Source organism: Ambystoma mexicanum, chromosome 8 (assembly GCF_040938575.1).
Source record: "Ambystoma mexicanum isolate Mex_15411 chromosome 8, UKY_AmexF1_1, whole genome shotgun sequence".
NCBI classification, from domain to species: Eukaryota; Metazoa; Chordata; class Amphibia; order Caudata; family Ambystomatidae; genus Ambystoma; species Ambystoma mexicanum.
The window spans coordinates 473738240-473758621 of NC_090929.1; the positions used below are offsets into that span (position 1 = coordinate 473738240).

Sequence of the window (20382 nt, forward strand, 5' to 3'; positions counted from 1 at the left end):
AACAGTCCTCATAAGGCTGTTGTGGAAAAGGGAAGGCTTTTATTGATGAATAAGTCTGGAATCAGGAAAATGGACGTGTTAATCTTGTATGAGGGGGGATGGGAGGGGGAGGGATATTTGAACATGAATGGAACCTTGCTCGACTTCTCTCTACATATTCCAAACTCGCAAATCAAGGATGCTCGGGTGTTTGGGAAGGCCTTGCAATTTTCACTTTGACTAAACCAATGGGGCACGTGTTCCCTAAACGGTCGCATAGCTCCCGATATTCTGGGCAACCAGACTTAACAATCACTTGGGTTTGTCAACTATAGACTAGTTTTGTGTCTCACTGGGACTGTGGGATAGGATAGTGGCTTTTGAAGTGGTGCTGCACCAGAGTAGCGATCACAACCCAACTGCTTTGAAACTTAGAGGAATTGAGGGCGTGGCATGCCAGCCAGATGGTTACTCGCGTTTGGTAAACTCAGAAGACGTGTCCACAAGGAGAATTAACTGGGGGGAAATTTGGGCTCCTTGATATTCTGGCAGATAGAATGGTGGATATCCAGTGCATCTTAGAAAGTGTAGTTAACACGTAGAGGCTAGTGGAGCATTTTATTAATGTACTGGGGGGACTCGCAAGGGGTTTCGTGGTGCAGCACTCACGGAAAGGGATACAAGTAAGGGGGGGGTGATTTGATGACCTTGCATTCTGTCAAAAAAGTCCTCCTAACGGTACTGAAGTCTCCAGGTAGTTCTCTGGGGGAGATAATTCAGACAAGAGCTAGCTATTGGACGGTGCTGGAGGAGAAGAAACAAACGCTTGAAATAAAGCGTGGAAAGAATTTATGGAGGCTTCTAGGTGGAGCGATATTAAAACATTGTGGGAATTTATGAATGGCCCCCATAACCATAAGGAAAGAAAAAGGGGTACACATGTGGAAACGGCTGTGTGGGTGATCATTTTGCACCCCTCTAGGGAGCCGGAGAATCTCTGGCGGATCCTAGAGGGAATTGCACCACATTGCGCTTTAGGCTGGAGGATGTTGCTTCAGACATAAAATCACAGGCTTGTAACAAGGACCCTGGCCCCGACGCTTTCCCTTCTGATTTGTTTCGGGACCAGATCCATCTATGGGTGCCCGTGTTGACCATCACTTTTAATGCTTCCGCCCATTTTACCCTCCTATAACTCTGCCATTATCTTCCCAATTTTAAAAAAAAGGGGACCCGGTTAATCCAATATCGTACAGACCGATCTTCCTACTGGACACTACGTTCAAGATATTTGGGAGGGTTCTTCTGGGGCACGGACTTGGCTAAGGAAGGGTACTGGGCTGACTGACATCCAGTTTAGTTTCCGGCCTGGGGTGGGCACAATGGAACAGGGACTGAAATTGTATTTGCTAATTACTGACTCCGTCATTTGCAGGGGGGAGGCGGTGTATCTGGTGTTCATGGACCCGAGCACGGACTTCGACAAGGTGGATAGATCAAAATTGTAGACATGCCCGGGTCCATGGGTTGCCCAGAGAATATGGTCAGTGTGCTCAGAGCACTCCAGAGGGAGAATCAGGCGTAAGTGCGCAGTGGTTCAGGGGGTCATTGCACCTTGTGCTTCGATGTGGGGAGCGGGGTTCACCAGGGGTGCGTTTTGGCCCCAATTCTAGTTACACTTTATATTAATAGTCTCCTAAAATCTCCGGTAGATACGGGGGTGGACTACCAGAGTTTGGGGGGCACAGCCTTTCCGGTCCTAGCTTACGCAGATGACAGTGCCAATAGCCAAGACCCCAAGAGCCCTCCAGATTTTGATAAACGCCTATGTGAAATTTCATGAACAACTTGGGGTTCAAAATCAATACCTCAAAATCCGCAATAATGGGGTGCGGGAGAGGAAGAGATTGGTGAAAATGTGTCCTATGATCTGCAATGGTGATATTATCCCCAGAGTTAAAGAATTTGATTATTTGGGTCTTAGATTTTCAGAGTCAGTCACTGGCCAAGCTCATGTCAACGATCTGAAGAGGACTCAATACGTAGGACGCATCACCCGATTCCTATTGCGCTGTCAGGGACAACCAATGTATTTGGTTCCCAAGGTTTACACTGTACATACCAAGGCAGCAACTTTAGATGGAGCACCACTGTGGGGCTATACGAAACCCCCAGGGATCCAGGTGAAGGAAAACAGGTTTTTCAAAACTCTTTTGGGATTGCCAGGCTCCTCTGCCTCTGTCTCAGTCCACAGGGAACTGAGCGTGGATTTCTGGGAGGATGAATGGGCGCTAGCTCCAGTTTCTTTTTGGAGCCGCCTATGGGCTAGTGACCACGATATACTATCCCATTTCATTATTATGTCTGTCAATGAAAGGATAAAAAGGGGCCAAAATCCCTGGTTAGGTTATATTGCTGCGTTCTTGTCCAGTTGCAATATGCAAATTCTTTCTCCTCCATCAAGTTTGCGGACCTCTGGGCAACTGCGGTCCTATAAGCGCAAGGTACATCTTGCTATGAAAGGAAAAAGGGACTCCGGGAGGGGGAGGGAGGAAGGGGCAGAAATCATGCAGTCAATAGTCGGTTGAATGAGATTCAGCCCCATCTTCTCCCGACACCAAAAAAAGGAGAACGCTGGCTAATTACACAGGACAGATTCGACTGCCTACAGCTAAGGGGTAATGCAGTAAACTGGGGAGGGTACCCTGAATCACCAAGCTGTCCGGCTTGTGGGGCGGCTAGAGGACCTGAAGCACCTTATTTTGTTTTGCCCCAGCATAGAGACATTAGAAGGTCTACAATTCTACCAGTACTCAGGTCATCGAACATTCGCTGCCACAGGCAGACTCAGTTACATATTTTGGCAGCAAACTCAGTCTTGACGGCCTGGGCATTCCTGTCTTTTTTTAAAAGAGGAATGTACCAGAGAAAGATCTGGACAAAATATCTGCATTGGAAATGCTGGACTCCTTGTCCTTGTTGACACTACATTATCCAGTGAAGATTTCTCTCTCACTGGAAAAAAAACATGGAAGATATATGTTCTATGGCAGCACCAAAAAAAGCTACTCAGAAAAGCATTCTAAAACCTTGGTATACACCAGACTTGTTACATTACGTAAACAAGTGAGTCGGACATGACATAACTGGCAAAGACATCAAAACGGAAGAAAACAGTTATAGTAGCTCTGACGAACTATAAAAAAGGCTATGTTCAAGGCAAAACGAAATTTTCTCCATAAAGAAATCTGAGAAGCTGGAAATCATTTGAGAGAACTTATTGCAATTATTTCCAAATTCCACCATCCGATTAGTAATAATATGTTGATTAACTCATCGTTGACTCAGGCTAATGACTAATAGCTTTTTTGTAGATAAAATTGCCACAATCAAGAGCAATATTGCAGCTTTGAACCCTACTCCTTTTGTCCCAGTGAATTTGAGTACAAATTTAGACATGGGAGATCATGAGCAAGTGGTCCATCTTGTAAAACAGTTTACTTTTTACCACGTGACAGTAGACAATATACATTTAATGTTAGAAAAGTTGAAATCTACTAATGACTGCCACAACTGCTGGTAGAGGGAATGGGCAAAGTGTATGGCTGAGGAAATGGCCCCCTTTTGTCGCTACTTTTGTTAATAAATTACTAGATCAAGGATCAGTGCGCGATATACTCAAATATACCACACTGACGGTTCTTTAAAAAAAAAAAAAAAAAAATGATCCACTGGTTCTCCAAAATTATCACCCGATTGCCGGTATTCCGCAGCTAGTGAAGATATTGGAGAAAGTAGTGACTCAACAACTGCAAGCATTTGTTGAAGAGGAACGTCTTTTAGACCCTTTGCAGTCAGGGTTTCGTCCAAAGTTCGGTACAGAGACGGCTCTACTGGCAGTGTATGATGAACTTTTGAAAGTGGCTGATCATGGCAAGCTTTCGCTTTTAGTAATGCTTGACCTATCAGCTGCCTTTGATACGGTCAATCATACAATTCTTTTAGAGAGGTCGACGACAGTTGGGAGAGTCTCTTCGCATGCCATTCGATGGTTCAAATACTTTCTCAACATCGTCACCAATGTGTCAGATTAGGAGCCTTTACGTCGGATCCATGTGCTGTGGATTGTGGTGTTCCACAGGGCTCATCATTATCACCACTGCTCTTTAATCTATATCTTCGTCTGGTTATGGACATTTTGAGACATCATGGACTAAGTTTCCAGTCATATGCTGACGATACTCAAATTTTCAGAGTTTATAAGGTTAAGGAACCTCTTGCTAAAATTGGTGACTGCCTTCAGGAGATTAGCGAATGGATGGCCTCCAATCAATTGCAACCGAATGCAGCCAAGACAGAATTTATTCTGTTTGGCCCTGAGCATCGCTCGATTATTATTGAACCAAATAATAATAAAAATCAGCCACTCCCCAAGTTATTGGGAGTTGAACTTAAATTCTCAACTAAAGTTAAGAATTTAGGCTGCACTTGGCAGGAAAATCTTGGAAGCGAGAGTCAGGTGGGATCCAAGGTGAAAGCTATCTTTTATTCATTGAGACTCCTCCGACAAACTCTCCCATACATTCCATGCTATGGTGGTGGGAGCCCTTACAAATGCCGACCTTGATTACTGTAACAGTCAACTGGTCGACATTTAAAAAAAACAGCTTGGCAGACTGCAAAAGGTGCAAAATGCAGCGGTTAGGTTGGTTTGTGAGTTAAGTAAAACCTCTCGTATCATCATCACGCTGTTCGCTTCACTGGCTATCGGTTGATGACTGCATTAAGTTTAAGACAGCCTGTCTGGTATTCAAATGTTTGAATGATTTAGCACCAGACTACTTAAAAGAAAACTGGAGCGGTATCAACCGTCTAGATGCCTACGATCAAAGGACCAGGTTCTCCTAGCCCTCCCCTCATCCATATGTGTTTTAAGAGGGGACAGAAGATTCTCGGTTTTTTGGAACAGCTTACCGAGGAAATTTAGGACTATAGAGTCCATGTGTCTTTTTTGTAAAGCCTTAAAAACCTATTTGATTAAATAAGTTTAGCTAGCCCTCTAAAATTGTGTCCTATGGATATAATTTTGTTACAACTATGGAGGGAATGTGACTCCATTGAAATTTCTAGATACGTTCAGTAAAAACCATCTGCGCCATTATACGGTTTACTCTGTTTTGAGCGTGTTACAAATAATCAAATCAGAAAGGGGATCTTGGCACAATTTAGACAATTCCTCATTTTATACGCTATTGGGTTTGCCCTGCATTTACATTATTTTTTTACAATAAAGCCCTTTTAATTCACAGATCATGAAGTGAATTTGAAGCCCAGACCTGTGTTGTAATAACGGTGTTGAACTGTGTTTTATGGTGTGATTTTATGGCATATGGTTTTCTTATCGTGTCTACTTGATGAATGTACTTGTTGAACTACGTATTGTGATATTTTAACATTTACTTTATTTTAATTGTGTTTAATTGATGCATTTATGCGAATAAACAAATTGGCTGAATATACAAATACACCCCTTATCTGTAGGGCTGGGGGAAATCGGCCACTTTTACTCCCTAAAAATCAGCACTCTAAAATAGAAATAGGAAGTACAAATACTCCAAACAAAACCAAATAAAACATAGGGCCTTATGACCCTGCTTTCACTCACAGCTGCATGGATAGGTTTGGACCAGTAGTACACGTAATACCACAAGAAGAAACTACTATTACTATTGCCTGAAAAGTATTTATTACTCAAACATTTCTGTTAGACATTTAAAACATGTTTACTTGCTTAGAAATTACTTCATTGGGAATGGGCTTAATTTTTTACCCCCTAAAAATAATTTTACTCCCAACTTTAAAAAACAAGGAGTAAAATAATTCCACTTAAACTTATCTGGAACGCTGAATACCCCAGAGAAATACTTTGAAGGATTCCCACACATTGTTAAAATCAGCAACAGAGCCTTTGTTTCTATCAAAGAATTCTATGATCTCAACCTCTAGGTGTGAGTAAAGGCATGATATCTCGCCAAATCACCATTGAACGTTTAAGGGGGCCGCTGGGCAGTCGGACCTCCCCAATTTAACATTACCGTATTAGGGGTATGGTCAGAGAGGGGCCTAGGCAGAATAAGACAACATTTTGCAGCTTTAAACAATGATGAGAGTAGCCAATAATATATTCTGGGCAGTTTATCGTGAACAGAAGAGTAAAATGTGTGTTGCTTATCACAGAATGCATTTCCTTCCACGCATCCCTTAAAGTAAAGAAGGACATTAGTTCTGCCACTTTATGTGCCGCCTCCGAGAGACTACACTGCGACCTGGACGAGTTGTCCAGTTCTAAATTAAGGACTGTGTTAAAGTCTCCCCTATCAAAATGTCTGTCTAAATAAGGCACACACATGCGCTATATTGCTGTGAAAAAGTCAGGATCATCAAATTTGGTGCATAAATGTTAACTTTTGTCAGTGATCGGCCATGTAACGTACCATGGACAAGTATGTACCATCCATTCGTGCCACCGACACGAGTAACCACAATGAAGACTTTACTACTGCTCTGGCCTTATTCGCGTATGAAGCATGCCATCTATTCTTCCCACAGTCTCTAGCTATTCGATCATGCTGCTCAAAAGTTAGGCAAGTTTCCTGTAAGAGCAAATGTGTAACCCCGTGTCTCCCTACATAAGCTAACACCTTCCTCATCTTCACTACGTTATGTAGACCCCTAACATTTTAATACAGACATTAGTTATACCATCCTGTGCACTCCCTTTACATCCCTCATGAATAAGTACTCACATCCCTGCCACCTACACAGCCAGCAACCAAAATCACAACAAGCTCTGCCAATAAAAACAAACAAACCAGAATACAAAACCACCCCTCCCATCCACCACGGTATTCGCATACTTGATTGCAGGTCAAACTTATCCTTTCGATTGCACAACATTTTAAAAAAATATATATTTTGTCGAATTTCAGGCAAAATAAAATATTATATATATGTGTGGGGTAGAGTAAGAGAATAGTTTAAGGTGGGGGGTCTTTCCCCCCTACCCGCCCCCGCAATTTTGAACAAAAAAAACTAGCAAGAAAATTTGGTCAAATAGTCAAACAGACCTAAACCTCCACCACCACCAGCCTGACTGTTCTCTCCAACTAACAGTGGTATCACCCCCAACCCAACACTATCCCACTCTCTTCCCAATAACGGTGTTCCTGCGCAAGCAGTGGGTCTACCAGGAGCTCCAGGACAAGATGTAATCGTCTGTGAAATCAACTTACAAAAAAAGTTAAGGGGGGTGTGGGTTCAGCCGCTATGTATCCTCTGGTCAATAAAGTCATGTGCATCTCCCAGAACCATAATGAAGTGTGCTTTGTTTTGAAATAGGATTTTCCTCAGATTAATATTGACCTCAAGGAAGGTTTTCCATGCTGCCTGCACCACTGGACTTAAGCCAGGAAATGTTTGGATCCGGGCACTGCCATACCAAATCTCTTTCAATTCCCTCGCCTCCTTCAAAACATGATCTCGATAATTGAATATTCTTGAAATGATCTGCCTAGGAGGTTGGCTCAGTGCTGGACTGGGACCCATGGATCTACCAACTCCACTGAGAAATGTTGCGGGAAGACAGGACCCCCAAGGATCTCAGGAAGGATCTTTTCAGGGAACAGTTCCATAGGGCCGTGGACTGCCATTTCTGGAATTCCAAGTATCCGAATGCGAGCAGGATTCTAAATCTTCGTTTTTCACTTTTACCACAGCCAGCTCGTTCTTGAGTGTTCGGATACTCGCCCCATGGGTTGCCACACTGGTTTCCGTATGTCATATTCTGCGCTCCACTTCCCCCATCCTTCCACAGAGTTGTCCACCTTGTGTTGTGAAGCTTCTAACCTAGTCATGAGGATATCCAGTTTATGATCCATTGTTATAGTACTCTTCAGGTCCTTAAACATCTCAGTATAACAGGGTCTCAGTCCAGCTGTTCTGGGGTATGTCCAGAGCAGGCCTGCTCCATAGATTCACTGGATTAATCCCTGGCGGCCTCCCCTTGCAGCCCCTCTACATCACAAGCCTTAGAGGCCATCCATCCAGTTTCGTTTGTTTCATAGCAGTGCCTGCCGGTGACATAACTTGCATAAGACAATATTCAACAGGGCCAAAATCTCAAGAAACCGCTAGCAGACCCTGATGCAGTCAGCCTCCAATGCAGTCCGCCAAGTTGGGTCCTCACCCCAGACCACAGGATCGATCTATGCATCTTGTTTGCAACTGCAGTGGGCAGATCTGCCAAACCCCTTTTCAGTCCGCACATCAGGGCTGGAGACGGCACTCTGAGCCTGTACCAGGCAAATCAGTGCCGTATCACAGGCTGCATCCACAGCACAGCTGCCAGCACGATATGTCCCTTTGAGGGGACAGCGTCTTCCAACGCAGCGGCTCGCCATTATGTGCTCTGTGGCTATGCCCCTGCCCTCGGTCACCGTCATGCGACAGTAGCATTTTGCAAGGAACGTTCCTCGAGGGAAGGCCTCATGGCCTATTCTCTGTCATTCTCCATAATTGGCTACTCAGTCCAGCAATCTCTGGCCACCTTGGCTCCCTCACCAGACTGCAAAAGTGAATATTCCCACGCGCTGCACCATTCACCAAGATTGCCAACGCAACCACTTTTGTTACACCCGCTTCTAAAGAGGATCAATGGACAGGGTCTCCAGGGCTTGAGTGGAGATGCCCAGTAAAGCCGACATGTTGTTTGCGGCTTGCTAGCACCCTCTCCCTCCCCCAGGCATGGCAGGAGTGCACGGCATGTACCTTGGCCGTACAAGCATGAGCAGAGTACCAAGGGCAGGAATAGTGACTTATCCTGATCACCAGAGAATCTCACAGTTATGAGTGATGAGCATGCAAAACATCCTTGTACACAGGAAACAAAATGCGCACTTGCCACCAACCAGTGGCTAGTGATATTTGACTCTACGAGAGTAACAAAAAGGTGTGTTTTGTATACGCATAGCATTGAGATGCTGAGTGAATTGTATTGCTGGCTATTAATTATGGACAGGCAAGGGCATTGGCAGGACAGTGCACCAGCTCTATAGCAGGTGTATCCCGCCTAAAGCAGGTGAATTGACAGGCATTCAAATACATTCAATTTTCAAACACTATTTTCTTGACCTAGCCACATCTGGCCTTCAGGTCTGAAAGTTCTGCAATTATCAGTACAGGGTTTGCCTGTTTGAAATGTTTTTATAGATAATTCTGTTCCAAAGCCTCCAAACTTTTCGATTAGGAAGCTGAGGTACATCTGTAGCCCATAACACCCAACACTTTCTCCTATTCCTTTCACTCCAGACTACGGTCTGAATACCCCATACAGGATGCAATACATCAATTTCCAGATAAGCCAGGCGCTCTGAACACTACAGTGATGATTTGGCACAGTATAAAAATCTTTGCAAGTCAAAAACTGCTAGGTGCATAATGAAATTCGATAAATTACATCAGCACATGTCTTTTGTATGGTTGCCACAGCATTACTATCAACCAGAGAAATTCTCAACTTTGCATTAACCCTGGGTGTGATTGATGCATGTGGGTTAAAGGGATGGTCTAGTAAAAATTTTTATTTAAAAAATAGATAGGCCACATAAAAAAAAAATATACTAGCATCCTCCGTTTTAAAACTTCCTATGTAAAATGTTGAGCTATTCAAGCTCAAAATTCGAAAAAGCAAGCACAGGGGCGCAGCCATTTTGTGAAATGGAGGCCCTCCTGTGCTGGCTTTTGCGGCACTAATGAAGGAAAAGCCAGCCAGCTGTAGTAAACAAAGTCTACCGCTGGGTGGCTTTCCCTTCGTTAGTGCCGGGACTCGGAGGACGCGGACCGGAGACCAGCGCAGGAAAGCTGCAGCTGAATCTCGGTAAGTGCTATTTATTTTTTTTACAAAAAATAAGCACTAGCTGCGGTTTTTTTTCTAAGTTTTCCGGGCTGGAGGAGCCCGGAAAACTTAGAAATGAAACCGCAGCTTTAAAAACGTATTTATGTTTGCGGTCGCTTTTGAAGCGACCGCAAACATGAATACTACGTTATTGTGTTGGAAAACGCTGCGGTTTTAAAACCACAGCGTTTTCCAACACAACCGCGTGTGTTTCTGCCTGCTGTGTCTATCACTTTGGGTCTCCGGTGCTCCGGAGACCCAAAGTGAAAGCCACAGCAGGCAGAAACACACGCGGTTATGTTTACATGCCGCGTAGTGTTTCTACCTGCAGCTGATTTCCCATTTGGGGCTCTCGGGCTCCCCGTGGGGAGCCCGAGAGCCCCAAATGGGAAATGCTAAATGCTGCGTTGTCTGCCTAAATCTGCTTTCCCATTTGGGGCTCTCGGGCTCCCTAAGCCCGAGAGCCCCAAATGGGAAAGCAGATTCAGGCAGACACAACGCGGTTGTTTTCCGCAATGCCGCGTTGTGTCTGCCTGAATCTGCTTTACCATTTGGGGCTCTCGGGCTCCCGGGAGCCCGAGAGCCCCAAATGGAAAAGCAGATTCAGGCAGACACAACGCAGTTGTTTTCCGCAATGCCGCGTTGTGTCTGCCAAAATCTGCTTTACCATTTGGGGCTCTCGGGCTCCCGGGAGCCCGAGAGCCCCAAATGGAAAAGCAGATTCAGGCAGACACAACGCGGTTATGTTGGAAAACGCTGCGGTTTTAAAACCGCAGCATTTTCCAACACAATAATGTTGTATTTATGTTTGGGGTCGCTTCAAAAGCGACCGCAAACATAAATACAACGTTTTTAAAGCTGCGGTTTTATTTCTAAGTTTTCCGGGCTCCTCCAGCCGGGAAAACTTAGAAAAAAAACCGCAGCTAGTGCTTATTTTTTGTAAAAAAAATAAATAGCACTTACTGAGATTCAGCTGCAGCTTTCCTGCTCTGGTCTCCGGTCCGAGTCCCGGCACTAATGAAGGGAAAGCCACCCAGCGCTAGACTTTGTTTACTACAGCTGGCTGGCTTTTCCTTCATTAGTGCCGCAAAAGCAAAAGCCAGCACAGGAGGGCCTCCATTTCACAAAATGGCTGCGCCCCTGTGCTTGCTTTTTCGAATTTTGAGCTTGAATAGCTCAAAATTTTACATAGGAAGTTTTAAAACGGAGGATGCTAGTATATTTTTTTTTATGTGGCCTATCTATTTTTGAAATAAAAATTTTTACTAGACCATCCCTTTAAGCACAAATTCACACCAAAAGAATTGTTTCTAGAGCTCATCCGACAAGGGTCCTCAGTCCAGTCCTGTGTGCTGCACCATATCAATTAGGAATGCAAATTATGGCAAACACACATCCAAATTATTCCACCCTATAATTCTTTTTAACAGTCCTTTGCAGATCGTACTCATAGGTATAGTGCGTGTTTCTGAGAGCCAACAGTAGTACTACGACGATTAAGCACTGTACAAGGTCACTTAAGTTAGTCATTTTATAAAGCTAACTGCATGCAATTTAATAACACTTGGGACTAAATATTGTTATTAACATAGATGATACTAAGCAGCCCATTCCGCGAGATTCATATTCTTGTCAATAATGTACATTCCTCATCTCATCCAATGGCTGTTCTTGCTAATCCTCTCTGAGGTCATTATTGCTCCTTGAGGGTCATCGACAGGGGTCTTTTTGGCCCACGCGCTTGAGAAGCGCATTAAACGATGCAAAAACTGAAATGCACAGTATGCAGGCTGAATAAACTTGAAACGAATTATAATAATGTTATTGAGGCTGCAAGATAGCTACATTACCAAAAGGTGAAAACTACGTGTGTTTATTTTTTTTCAAGAAATGAACATGAGGGTGTAGGTAACCAAATGTGTGCCTACATCGGCCTACTGCATCAAACTGCTGGGTCAACTGTGTCCATGTGTAACCAAGAAGAACTGCGCCATTAATGTGAGAGCCGTCGGTGGCACCAGGCTAGATTATTGCGGCAGTCTTCTTCAGGGATTTTGTAAGGGAGATTTACAAGCCATCCAAAACAGCGCCGTTCATACTGTGGAAGGGTTGGGGGAGATGAGAACGTGTCTCAAAAGCCAGAAGCCAGAAGGGAATTGCAATGGCGACCAATTGAAGCAAGAATTTCATTGCGGCTTTTGACTCTGACCCACAAATGTCTATTTGGTTTTAACCCTGCTCATCTGTCGGCAATTCTCTTATGGCTACCTAGCTGGAGATCCCCGGGGTTCAAATAATAATAATCTACTATTGGTGCCTAGGACAGAAATATCTTCCGTTAGCCAGGGTCTGTTCCATTGCGCTCCTCCTAAGCTTTGGAATACATTGCACATGGATCTCAGGGGCTGTGCATTCCTGGAAATTTTCAAGCAGACTCACTATTTGCCCGAGGTTGATGGCGTCTTGATCTACCCAAGTATTCCTGGGTTTGCTGTTAGGTATTGTTGCGTTTGGTTTTGTGCATCTTTGTATGAGCGAACTGATGCCCACGGGCTTGCTCGTCCCTATATAAATAATATGTACTGAACCCTTTTGCTGATAAAACATCAATTTCCTTGGGGAAATCTATAGATGATCACGTCTTTACAAAGAATGCTTTTACATTTGCAACAATGTAATCATTTTTTGAGCATAGAACTAGATATATAGTTTAGTGCCAGTCTGTAGAAGGACCAACTGGTGCGGCACTCTGGACAGGATTCCTGTCAATCTCACAAGAGCACAATGCACCGACAGATGACGCATTTTGTTGCAATATATTTGAAAAAGGCATTCATCTCAGATTGAGGGAAAATTCCATAGCAAGGTCCAGTACAAGGATTAAGATGCAAACCCTATTCTAGGTCATTACGCCAGCCGCAGCATTCCTGTTTATATCGAATATATGGGTATTGGGAAGGGTTATAGATGGTGTGGGGGAAGATGGTATTGGGTTGCTGGTAGGAAACCGCCAAGCAAACATATATATATGCATTTTGCAAACAGAAATGCAGCAGCAGCCTTTTTTCCAATGGCATAAAAAACAGCATAATCGCACAGCCCTTCATAAAGTTGGTGATGACAAATCAAGAAACAGGACTCAAAATGGGCAGTTCTCACTAGACATTAGCGAATGATAATTGACTAATACTGAAGACTTTAGGATACATTTACTTAGGACGACATGCTGAAAGAAATATTTCACTCACACTTCAACCATACAGTAAGGACACAGAAAATATCTTTATACATGAAAGAAGGTCATACCTCAGGGATCATGGATAAGCAGTCATCCACACCACTTTAGTACCCCCAAAAGAAGAGTGTACAAGATGTACTGGGGGCCCAGTGTGAACGCTGACAAACTATGCAGTCCAGAAATGCGGTAAAGAAATCGGCAAGCACCACTACCAAACATAGATTTCAGAGATGTAGCATTGGAAAGCATGCCTGTCGAAGCAAGGAATCTTATGGTTCTGGTTCATTTAAAGTGGATAGAGCTACACTATGCGCAAAACATTTCCACACGTACTTAGATATCTTACAAAATGTATTCAAATGGAAAGGGGCAACAAGGAGTTGGTGACAAATAACGGTGTTCAGCTACCCTCAAGAGAAACACATTTCTACAAGTAGTGAACATGAAATATACCAAAGTGGCCCTGTATTATCCTCAGGCCAATGCTAGGCATGCCTAGTCTCCAGCATTAGCCCGGAGGTTCCGGATTCCTGGGGAAGAGCGTGACCTCTCCGGGATTCCTGTGTAGTGAGTGATAGCCACCAATAGATGACTGCCAAATGGCCGCTGAACAACGGGTGTGACACGAAATTCACAGAAAGGCTGCCTTTAAAACAGCGAATCGGACTTCTGAAGCGCTGACTTTGGATAATCGTTTCAACAATTATCACCACAAGAGCGCACTGCTGCCCTCTATGGCACGCAGGGAAACCTGCGTATTTAAAAGGAGGAATTACATATTTTATCGTGCCAAACATTTCTAAGAAGCTTCTCCTTTTCCAAGCATAAGATGTACATTATTTTGTATCTGTTATTCGTTTGCCGATTCACAAGACAGCAATCCCAAATTGCCTTGTATGATGACATGCACAGTTAGAATGGTTTGGCAAATCTGGCAGCAATGATCTGCAACCGAAGAAATACACTGAGTTCTTAGATGGGCCTGTGCCAGGAATGCCCTGGTGGGAACTTCCCACTACGTTTAATAAGGCTGCAAAAATATTTGGGGGTGCAGCAAGAATTCAAGAAGGACGTGTGATTCAGATATTTATTAGACAATACATACAATAAATACATTTTGTAATGTATGGAAGGATATGTGGTATGTTTTGTTGGAGAGTAATGCAAGAAGCCCCTTTGGGGGCATTTTGTAGGGATGTAAACTTGCTCATATCCTGGCTGTTATCGGTGTAAATGTTGGACATTTTAGGAGTGTGATGAGGCAACGGGGAATACTGATATAATTGTGCACACTAACCTACACCATGTTCTTGTGGGTGAGATCACCCATACAGTGTTCGGATTTTTTTTTTTTTTACATGGGCAGAGAGCAGGTAGGAGGAGCCGTAAGCAAATTTGGGTCGATTATTGACTGGGAGCACGTGACAAATCTCAGAGTTTTTGATTTTCAAATGTAGGCAGGTCTGGCTAACGGCCAGATTGACATGGATTAATTAAAGGGCATTCCAACTGACAGCAGTAACCAAAGAAGAACGCCAAAGACATCACACGTAGTGGGGACATCCAAAGGAGGGCTAAACCTGGAATGCAGATAAGGATAGCCTGGTTAAGAAGGAGCAGATGGGAGAGCCAGACAGATTGCAGTGAACCAAGAGAGGTTTGTATGTTTGGTCATAAGACGATACGTGCGGAACAAACACGTGGAACAGAAGTGGCAGACCTCAGGGTCACCTTCTCACAAACTGGCCTGTCGCCTTCTCCAAAGGCAATACCCACTCTCCATTCGCTCCAAGAAAAAGGGCCCACATTCGGGCACGCGTCTCTCGAGCATCCAACAACACGGCTGAACTTTTTAACATCTGCAAAGAACTAGCCAACCATTCTGCAGTCTCCACCTCACCTCTTTCCTCTTAGGCCCTCTGCAATGCACTTCAGTGCAAACACTCAGGACATCCTTAGCACTCTCTCTTCCCCTCCCCCTGCCCTTTATGGCCTCCCGTCTCGCCCTCTGCCTCCCTCTCCTCCTTCTCTACTATCACATCCGATGAGGTCAAAAGAGTTGTCTGCTCTACGAAGGTCTCCAAACAGGTCTCCCCTCTGTTCTTCCAGACAATATCGACTCTCTTGCCCCTGTACTTGCTGATTTCTGCAATCACTCCTTTGCTACCGGATCTTTCCCCTCTTCCTTCAAGCACTCTTGAGCGCACCCTCCTGAAAAAACATTCCACCGACCCCTCGTGTCCGGCTAACTACTACTATCTCAAACACTCCCTTCCTTGGGAAACTGAGAAAATGGTCTTCCTCCAACTGACCCAGCACACCAAGCTTGTCGGCTGCCTACACGAACATCAATCTGGATTCCGAGCATCCAGAGGCATGGAAGCTGCTCTCCTTAACACCTCTGATGAACTGCTTGCATCTCGACTAACTCGCCAGCTGTTCCCATTCTACTTGATCTCTCATCCCCATAAAATGGCTCCACGATACACTTGGTATCCCGGAGCGGGCACTGAACTGGCTTACCTCCTTCCTCGCAGAGTCCTTCCAAGGTTGTCCTGGGCTCTTGCTCCTCTCCCACCTCTTTCTCTACCCGTGGCGTTCGCCAGGGCCCAAACATTTCCCCCTGGGATGTTAAGATCCATCTTGCTCTGCTTGCACACCCAATTTCCACTTTCACCCCACACTTCCAGTGTTATGCATATGACACACAACTCTTCTTCAAACTTCCTTACTTCCTTCATTATTCCTAACTACCTATCTCCAATCCATTCCTGGTGTGCCTCAACGCCAGCAAGACTGAGATCCTATGTATTGGAACTCCTCCTCGCTCTTTCTTCCCTCACTCTGGCCACCCTCTATGGGCTCTGCCCCTTCTCCTTTATCTGAAGCGATAAACCTTGGAGTCATCTTGAACTCCTCCCTCTCATTCAGGACCTTGCCAAGAAGGCCCACTTTCAACTCGACCTCCTCAAAAGAATCCTTCCTTTCCTCAATTTTCCCCAGAAACTCAATGTCTCTAGAGCGCTGGTACTCTAGGCTTGACTATTGCAACAGCCTCTTCCCTCGATCTACCCTCTTCCTTGCTACGTGCATCCAGTCTTTCAGCTTATAAGCAGTCTTTGTTAAAATGTAAAGGCCATGATTACATCTGTTAAAGCTACCTATAATAATAAAAGAATTAATGCCCAGTCTAATGTTGGAGAAGTTTTCAAAAGCCTAGCTGAATTCCAAGATCCTCCAGTCGCCAATAGTGATTGTATAAAAAAAAAAAACCCAGAGTGGTGCCAAGAAGTCCATAATGGCTTTATGTCCAAAATTACTGCCCATAAGGAAAATATTAAAAATACTCTTAATTCTCGTGACTTTGTCTCATCGGAAAACACATCTAATATAACCACCAATAATGCTTATAATATCCCATCTTTTGCCTTCAGTCACTATTCGGAAAAACAAGGGTGTAAGGTTGTTCAGGACCTTAAACCTACTTCATGCCCAGGAGATGATTGTCCCACCAAACATCTTTAATGACTCACTTGATTTACTTGCTCCCTGGCTTACTAAGTTAATCAACGTGTCTTTTGATGAGGGAATTGTTCCATCTTCTTTAAAAGCTGCTCGGGTAACAACATTGCTGAAAAAAAACAATATGGATCTGCTAATCACAGACAACTACAGGTCTAAAACCAACGTGCCTTTCATTCTAAAAATTCTAGATGATTGACTTATTTTCAACTTCAGGCTCATGTGGAGGAATATAACATCTTAGGCACAACAATCTGGCTATCGAGCACGGCATGGCACAGAAACTGCAATGCTTGACCGTACGTCCACTCTGGCTAGCATGGCAGATAAAGATCATTCTGCATTGCTGATGCTTTTAGACCTCTCTGCAGCTTTCAATCTTATTGATCATACTCTACTGGTGACCAGGCTCGTGGAGGTTGCAGACTGTTCATCCTCAGCCTCCAATTGGATTGCTTCTTTCTTAGGACCCCGCACAGTACGGGTTTGTGTAGGGAACAACCACTCCTCCCCTAGTACACAAACCTGCGGTGTCCCTCAAGGTTCCTGCTGGTCACTGCTCCTCTTTAATATTTACATCTGGCCTTTGTTGACCTGCTGAACAGCCTGGGAGTCCAATATACCAACTACGCTGATACCCAGGTTGTTCTTCAGCTCAGCAGGCATTACAAGCAGGACCTCAGCCCTCTCAATATCATCTACAATGCCATCCAGAATTGGATGGGCTGCAACTCTATAGCCCTAAATAGTAAGAAGACCGAACTCAAGATTGTTGTCACCAAAAATATGGTGCAAGTTAACATCGGACTACTCTAATTTTTTGATTGCGGATCACATTATTCCGGTCTTCTTAGGAGCAGTCCTGGATGATGAATTGTCTATGAAGCCTCAGGTATCCTTCATCCGGTCTGCATGCGGCTTCTCCAACAAGCGCATACAATACATTCAACCTTTTACCACCTCTGAAAATTGTGCATTGTTGTCCACTGCGTTAATCAATTCCAGGCTCGACTACTGCAATAGCCCGTTGGCCGATACCGCTGCTCTTAACACTCGAGCCCTTCAAGTCACACAGAATAATGCTGTATGCACAATTTTTTAGCTCTAGTTGTACGCCTATCTCCACAATCAGGAAAACCTTACATTGGCTCCCCGTGAGCCAAAGAATCTCACACCAAGTTCTTACTTTAGCTCACAAGTGCATATCTCTTTCATGTACAGTATACCTATCGGATCTTACCAAGACTAAGACATCCATTAGAAATCTTCGGTCACCCACCGAAGCACCCACACTAGTCCTATCAAGATTCAAACTTGTTTGTTTTGGTGGGACAAGTGTTGCTGTCCAAGCCCCACTTCTTTGGAACTCTCTTCCTGTCTCCATACCCCTCATTGATGATTTAAGACTCACCTTTTCAATCTCGGGCCCTGATTAATGTGTTACCTATTCTCCCTTGCTCCACCCTGATCTGATTTCTTTGCTTGTTTGTGCCTCTTGTCTTCTTTTGTGTGCGCCCTGAGGCCTACGGGCATGAGGCACGGTACAAAAAGTAAAATAAGTCTGTTCCAGCTTATCCAGATCAGGTATGTGAGACCTATCCTTGGCCTCAAGTCCAGGAACTGCATCTCTCCACTGACTCCTGGTTGCTGCAAGGATCAAATTTAAATCCCTCTGCATCATCCATAAGGCTGTGTGGGCAAGGGACCACGCTTATCTACAACTGGCTCTAACCAAATACTCTCCCTCCAGATCTTTACGCTCCTACAGCGCCAACTCTGCGTGTCAAGCACTTCTCTAAACAGGGAGCCTGTGGCCTCCCTTCCTCGGCTGGCTCCCTTCTCTGGACACAGCCTCCTCCACCCTCTTGAACCAGATCTCCTCAAATTCCGGTAGGTCCTCAAGACTTGCCTTTTCACCTCCTCCTTCCCCCTCTCCATCCCTTGCTAAACCCCACAGTCGCTGAGATTAGGGATCAGGGCCCTTATGTGCCCCTCTAGGTCCAGCCTCCGACCCCATCAATATCCTTCAGCATTTGCCCACTCCCAGCACTTGCCACAGGGCTCCCACTGGCCTATGCTTTCTCACAGGCCTGGGCTTATTTTCAGCCAGCTGAACACTCCTACCAAGAGTTCTCTGCCAGACACTTAGCTGCTTGTAACGTACATCCTAGCACTTCCCTTCTCTTTGTGGCACTCCTAGCACTTACCCCCCCAGCCCATTTCTCTCTCTCTGCACTTACACATCTCTGCACTTGCACGTTCTGAATGCTCACAATGCCTAGTAGGACCGTCTCTCGCTTTCTTCTTCATTATTATAATTGACTTTCAATCCAATATCTCCTCCCCGATGCCCTGTGCGCACTTTGAAACCCAATTGACTTGATGTATAAGCACCTTACAAATGCCCAATAAATAAAATATGTGCAATGAAATACCCACCATAATGCCTGTGTTAAAGGAGGTGTACTCCATGTGGAGAACAACTTTGTACTTGACACGTGAAGACCCAAACACGGCAGCAGCACCAAACTCCAGTCAGAACAAAGAATACCCCGCCAGTATCATGACCTCGAAATGTGAAATCTTTACTTCATTTGGTAAACGGGGTAGTTGTGACGCAGACGGTTGTTCCCCACTCACTGCATTAACGTGATAAGAGGGGCAGAAATTAGCATCAGTGTTGCTCCGTTCGTTTAGCCTACGCAGCACTTTCCAATTACTTATATCGCAATCTTCATAAGAGGTTGCACTGTGTAGCAATGCAACATATATACTTATCTCTTCTACTACTCGCGATGATTACATGGATGCAAACATTCACAAAAAGTCACGGCAAAGGGGTCTTGGAACCGGCACACCACGTAGGCTAGTGACGATGGTAGCAGATGCAACTGTACCAACGTAAAGGGGTCATCACCAACAGCGGCCAACTCGTGGGACTGAGGATGTCACAAAGCATAAGATTACAACGATAAGACCACAGGTATACATCCAATTGAATGTCTACAGACAATATGGGGACTTAAAAAGAGTAGAAGAAATCATGATGAAGGGGACACTAAATTGGCAAGAGGATGTCGTGTTGGTTGGGGAGCGGGCACATACTTTAAAAGCATCTGGTTAGGGAGCTACACATCTCGTCGCTGCACTGCGAGGATTGGAGCGTGACGGAAATAAAGTTGGGGGAGGAGTTCTCCCCTATCCTGAGGGCCTTATGTGGAATGTGCACTCTGACCCCTTTCCAGCAGTTCAGCACACCTGATACCTGCTTACAGACTCAATCCACAGTACCTCGGGCTCCTGGATGCCCCGCCTCCTTGGCTGGCTGTCTCCTGGCTGGAGCTCCGCCTCCTTGTCAGGATGTCTCCAGGGGCGGGGGTCTTCCTCTCGGCCCTTCGTTAAAAGACTCCACTCTGCAGGGGTTCACTGCTTATTTCCCTTCCTGCACTTCACCCCCCTCCTCTTTTCCTTTTCCCTCACAACAAACTCAGTGTCCAATATGGCCGCCCCGGCGGAAGGGCTGAGAAAAGGTGAGCTATACCAACTTCCGGCAGTACGCTTCCGGGTTCGCTCTCCTTGATGAAGTCAAGAACTGTTGAGACCGACACTAGACCGGGGAAGTGGCTTTGTCCACCCACTTGTGCGGCCATACTAGATGTAGTGTAATTGAACAAATCAATGTGCAATGGGA

The 20382-nt window shown here is 44.8% G+C and overlaps 2 protein-coding genes across 2 annotated transcripts in view; one reads left to right on the top strand and one right to left on the bottom strand.

Moving 5' to 3' along the window:
* Positions 1–20246, bottom strand: part of UBE2J2 (ubiquitin conjugating enzyme E2 J2) — a 283129-nt gene extending 262883 nt beyond the window's left edge. The window contains exon 1 of the mRNA XM_069610097.1: positions 19983–20246. The gene's annotated coding sequence lies outside the window, so the exon portion shown is untranslated. The remainder of the gene's footprint in view (positions 1–19982) is intronic.
* Positions 1–20382, top strand: part of SCNN1D (sodium channel epithelial 1 subunit delta) — a 280184-nt gene that overhangs the window by 45910 nt on the left and 213892 nt on the right. The gene's annotated exons all lie outside the window — the stretch shown is intronic.